Source organism: Arachis hypogaea, chromosome 7, assembly GCF_003086295.3.
Source record: "Arachis hypogaea cultivar Tifrunner chromosome 7, arahy.Tifrunner.gnm2.J5K5, whole genome shotgun sequence".
Lineage (NCBI taxonomy): Eukaryota > Viridiplantae > Streptophyta > Magnoliopsida > Fabales > Fabaceae > Arachis > Arachis hypogaea.
In genome coordinates, this window is record NC_092042.1 from 45,527,430 (window position 1) to 45,533,566 (window position 6,137).

Consider the following 6,137-nt stretch of genomic DNA (forward strand, 5'->3'; position numbering starts at 1 on the left):
TGCTGCAACTTGGTTCTTCTCCATTTGCTTTGTAAGGTCAGCTAGTTGCTTGGCAATCATCTTGTTTTGAGCTAATAGTGCATCAACATGGTTCAGTTCCATTACACCTCGAGTGTTGCTCCTCTCAGAAGCATAGAAGTAGTCATTCTCAGCTACAGTATCAATGATATCTATAGTTTCTTCAATGGTCTTCTTCTTATTCAAAGATCCTCCAGATGAGTGGTCCACTGCCTTCTTTGATTCATACGAGAGTCCCTCATAGAAAATATGCAGTTGTACCCATTCATTGAAGATGTCCGGTGGGCATCTTCTTGTCAAATCCTTAAACCTCTCCCACGCTTCGTAGAGAGTCTCACCATCTTGTTGCCTAAAAGTCTGTACCTCAGCTCTCAGCCTGTTGATCCTTTGAGGAGGATAGAACCTTGCCAAGAATTTGTTCACTACATCCTCCCATGCTGTTAAACTCTCCTTTGGGAAAGACTCCAACCATTTAGATGCCTTGTCCCTGAGTGAAAAGGGGAACAAGAGCAATCTGTAAACATCTGGGTGGACGCCATTAGACTTCACAGTGTCACATATCCTTAGGAAGATAGTTAAATGTTGATTTGGGTACTTTTCATTTACTCTTCCATATTCTTAATTTGTCTAGAGTTGATATTGGATTATTTTCAGAGTTTATTAATACAAAACTATTTTTACTTTTAATTAATCTCTTTCATCATTGTTTATTATGTTTGTTTTTATTTTCCCCATTGAATTTGTGAAGTCTACATTTATGATGATGGAGTAGTTTTCCAACTTGATTGGGAGTTGATTAAAAGGAGAACCTTGAGTTGGAATACTCAAGAGTTCGATTGTAATTGGTTCATTGTTGGTTGGCTTGTTAGTCACTAACTCTAATCCTTCCCAAGGGAGTGGATTAGGACTCGTGAATAGAAGTTGACTTTTAATTTGACTTTCCTTCATTCGTTGATGGTTAACTAAATGAAAACAATGACTAATTATTACTTGGTCTTGAAAAAATTCCAACAAAGATAGAACTTCCAATTAATCTTCTCCTGGTCAAGATTTTATTTAAATCATATAAATTCTCTAATTTAATTTTCTGTTCATCAAACTCAAAAACCTATTTGAAAAACCTCTGATTGATAAAATAGCACATTTTCCTGCAACTCGTTGGGAGACGACCTGGGACTCATACCCCTAGTATTTTATTTCTAAAATTGTGACAACTCTTTTCTATATTGATAAGTAGATTTTCGCCGGTTAAGAACTGTACTCACAACGCCATTTTTCTAAATAATTCTTAATCTGCCAATTTCCGCTCACGTTAATTTTTGGCGCCGTTGCCGGGGAGTTGCAATAGTGTGCTAATTTATTGATTGGAATTTATTTAATTACATTTTTCTTTTTATTTTGCTACTGTGAGTTGCATGTTTCTTTCATTGAATGACGTGTTCACTTCCTTATCCAAGCTTGCCAGTATTTAACCCTGAGATTGAAAGAACTATTTCACGTATAAGGCAAGCTCGGCGTCAGCTAGTCCTCTCCGAGGATGAATCTGAAACATCATTTAAGGAAGAAATAAGCTCCTTTTCTACTGATTTAGTTGATTTACGTGCAGGTGACATGGCAGCACCTAGGAGAGTCACTATCCAGGAGGCTGGAGCCCCTGATTTTACACTGTAGCCGTACCAGGTGCAGCACCCAGCGGTGGCTGTGGACTTTGAAATAAAGACTGCACTACTCAACTTGATGCCCAAGTTTCATGGCTTACCCGCTCAAGAGCCAATCAAGCACCTTAGGGATTTTCAGACAGCTTGTTCTACTGTTAAGCGTGATGGTACTGATGAAACTTCTATTATGTTAAAAGCCTTCCCATTCTCTCTTGAGGGAAAGGCAAGAGAGTGGTACTACACTCAACCCGGAGCAACTGTTTCTAACTGGGATACACTTAGAAGAGAATTTTTGGACAAATTCTTTCCAACTGAGGTTACCAATAAACTGAGGAAAGACATTTCCATGATCATTTTGGATGAATCCGAGACTCTCTACGAATGTTGGGAGCGCTTCAATAATCTTCTGGAAGCATGTCCCCACCATATGATTGATAAGATAGTATTGCTCGGCTACTTTACACAGGGCATGAAATCTCAAGATAAGACCACATTGGAAGGTGTTAGCAATGGGTCTATGAAAAAGTACAAGACCACTGATGAGGTATGGCAATTGATCAGTGACTTAGCTGAATCTACTAGGAATCACAAGCAGAAACAAAGTCGGTCAAGAGCTGTTGCAGAGGTATCCTCTAGCAAAGAGACTGCTGCTCTAACTCAGAGCTTATGTGAAATGCCCAACTTACTGAAGTAGATGCAATTGAGCCAACAACAGGCTCAGCAAGCTCAGCCTTCTCCACCACAGCAAAGCCAACAGTTGGTTCCCCAAAGAGTATGCGGGATCTGTGCCGATTACAGTCATTATACTGATGAATATCTGCAACTCCAACAGGAAGACAACAATGTGGCAGCCACTCATAACTTCTATGACCGCCCCAATCAAGGGTACAATCAAGGTGGTAGCTACAACCATGGATGGAAGGATAACCCCAACCAAGGTTGGAGAGATAATTCTAACCAAGGTTGGACGGACAATTATAATAGAGGAGGCAGAGATAACAATGGAAACCAGAGGTGGAATAACAATAACAACTTCAGGCAGCAGAATCAGAATCAGGCCTACAGAGCACCTCATCTAAGGCAGCCTCAAGCATCTCAGCAGACCCCTCAAATCACTTATTTCTCTTCATCTTCTAATGATGAGCTACTATAATCTATTGATCGGAGACAGCAGGCCGTGGAAAATAACCTTACTTCTACTCTAAATGGTCTGAACTCTACCTTGCAAGCCCTTGTCTCACAGATTGGAACACTGAATAACTCTAATAACCAGTCTTCAAGCTCTGGTGGACTCCCCTCTTAACCATTACCCAACCCCAAGGGTGGCATCAATGCCATTACGCTGAGATCTAGAACCACACTGCAAGAGAGGAATCCAGAGGGACCAAGCCCGCCAGAACACGCCCCAGCTGCGGACACGGTTGAGCTAGAGGATGTTAAAGAAGAAGATGAAGCACAAGGCATGGCTGAAGCAGAAGCAGCCCAACCAAGGAATGCAGAACCCCAGCAAGCTGAAGCTATAAAAGACGCCACTCCTATTCCATTTCCACACCTTGCTAAGAAGCCCAAAAAGCAGATGGAACTTGATCCCAAAATGGTAGAGATATTCAAAAAGGTTGAGGTAACTGTTCCCCTTTTTGATGTTATTCAGCAAGTACCTAAATACACAAAGTTTCTAAAAGAATTGTGCATACATAAAGATAAAATTAATGAATTAGAAACTATTCCTTTAGGTAGTTCTATATCTGCTTTAATGGGAAATATACCTGAAAAATGTAGTGACCCAGGCCCGTGCATGGTTAACTGTACCATTGGAGGTGTGATATTTTCTGACTGTATGTGTGATTTAGGAGCATGCGTGAGTATTATGCCCTTGTCTATATATAATGCTTTAAGGCTCCCTCCCTTAAAAAGGTCGACAGCTCGTTTTGTGTTAGCAGATAAAAGCATTATCACAGTGATTGGAATTGCTGAAGATGTGTTAGTGAGCATTAAGGGGCTCACGTTTCCCATTGACTTCTATATCCTGGAGATGCCCCAAAATGACTCAGGAAGACCTTCGTCAATCCTTCTTGGAAGACCGTTCTTGAAGACTTCAAAATTCAAGCTGGATGTCTTTTCGGGAACCTATTCCTTTGAGGTAGATGGCAGAATAGTGAGCCTCAATCTGGATGAAGCTATGAAGCACCCCCCAGAAGATCACTCCATATTCCAATGTGACATCATTGACGAAATCATAGCAGCAACTCACCAGGAAGACATGGAAGAGAATCACATGGAGCAAGACCCAAGTATGGGGACACCCTCTGAACATACTGAAGATTCATCACCATTTTCACCAGCCCCAGATAATCCAGAACCAAACCATGAGCGGAAAATGGAATTAAAGCCCCTTCCTCCAAACCTCAAGTATGCATACCTTGAGGACAAGCAGAAGTTTCCAGTTATGATTGCAAGGGAGCTCACTTCCCAACAAGAAGAACAACTACTTAGTGTATTGAGGACGCATAAGAAAGCAATTGGATGGAGCTTGGCGGATATAGTAGGCATTAGCCCTCAAGTTTGTGAACATATAATATTCTTAGAAGAAGGAGCAAAGCCTGTCCATTAACCTCAAAGAAGATTGAATCCCACCATCTTAGAAGTTGTCAAGAAGGAAGTAACCAAACTGCTTGAAGTAGATATCATTTACCCCATTTCAGATAGCAAATGGGTCAGTCCAGTACAAGTGGTGCCCAAGAAGTCTGGAGTCACAATAATAAGGAATGAGCAAGGAGAACTTCTGACAACCAGAGTGCAGAATGCATGGAGAGTTTGCATTGACTACAGGCGTCTCAACCAAGCCACTTGCAAGGATCATTATCCCTTGCCATTCATTGATCAGATGCTTGATCGCCTGTCAGATAAATCTCAGTACTGCTTTCTAGATGGTTATACAGGTTATTTCAAATCCATATAGCTCCTGAAGATCAGGAAAAGACTACTTTTACATGTCCTTTTGGAACTTATGCTTATAAAATAATGCCCTTTGGCTTATGCAATGAACCAGCTACTTTCCAAAGGTATATGATGAGTCTTTTCTCTGATCTCATTGAGACCTGTATGGAAGTTTTTATGGATGACTTTAGCGTATATGGTGATTCATTTAACCTTTTCTTGGATAGTTTATCTAAAGTATTGGAAAGGTGTGTTAGTTCAAACCTTGTTTTAAATTTTGAAAAGTGTCATTTTATGGTGAAACAAGGCATTGATCTAGGACATGTTGTTTCTGATACTGGTATCTCTATTGACCCAGCAAAGGTGGATGTTATTTCTAGTTTACCTTACCCCTCCTCTGTGAGGGAAGTCCGTTCGTTCTTTGGCCATGTAGGTTTTTACAGGAGATTCATTAAGGACTTCAGTAAGCTAGCACTGCCCTTATCCAGACTACTACAGAAAGACATTGAGTTCGAGTTCAGTGAGGATTGCAAATAAGCATTTGATAAGCTGAAGACCGCCCTAACTCAAGCTCCGATTATAAGGGGACCAGATTGGAGTCAACCATTTGAAATCATGTGTGACGCCTCCAATCATACAATAGGAGCAGCACTGGCTCAACATGAAGGTAATGACCCTTTTGTAATTGCCTATGCATCTAAGACTTTAGATGCTGCTCAATCTAATTACACTACTACTGAAAAAGAGCTTCTAGCTATTATTTTTGCTCTGGATAAATTCCGAGCCTATTTACTTGGTACTACAGTAGTAGTGTACTCAGACCATGTAGCTCTAAAATATTTATTAGCTAAAAAGGAGTCTAAACCAAGGCTAATAAGTTGGATGCTACTACTGCAAGAATTTAATTTGGAAATTAAAGATAGGAGTGGTAACCAAAATTTAGTGGCTGACCACTTGAGTCGCCTTGAGCACATTAAAGATGACTCCATTCCTATCAATGATAATTTCCAATTTGATAGCTTACAGGCAGTATCTGATGTAATTCCTTGGTATGCACCTGTAGCTAATTATCTAGTTAGCCACACTTTTCCTCCCGATTTCACTAAGCATCAAAGAGACAAGCTGAAAAGCGAGTCCAAATACTATGTATGGGATGACCCATATCTATGGAGGTGTGGTGCTGACCAGGTAATTAGACAGTGTGTACCTCAATCAGAATTTCAGTCCATTTTAGAGGCCTGCCACTCATCTGAGAGTGGAGGACATTTTGGCCCTCAACGAACTGCTAGAAAAAACTGTGGATTCTGGTGGCCTACCCTTTTTAAAGATGCTGCTGACCTTTGTAAATCTTGTCTTCCGTGCCAAAGATTTGGTAATATATCTCAGAGGGATGAAATGCCTCAACAAATTATGCTTTTCTGTGAAATTTTTTATGTTTGGGGCATTGACTTCATGGGTCCATTTCGAAATTCTAATGGTCACCTTTATATACTATTAGCTGTAGATTATGTTTCTAAATGGGTG

General features: G+C 40.5%; 1 non-coding gene across 1 annotated transcript; it reads left to right on the forward strand.

Annotated features, from left to right (window-relative positions):
• The first annotated feature begins 289 nt into the window (after nt 1-289).
• LOC112704507 (small nucleolar RNA R71) lies at nt 290-396 on the forward strand. The gene has a single exon (XR_003155130.1). It is a non-coding gene; the product is annotated as a small nucleolar RNA R71 (small nucleolar RNA).
• The last annotated feature ends 5,741 nt before the right edge of the window (nt 397-6,137 follow it).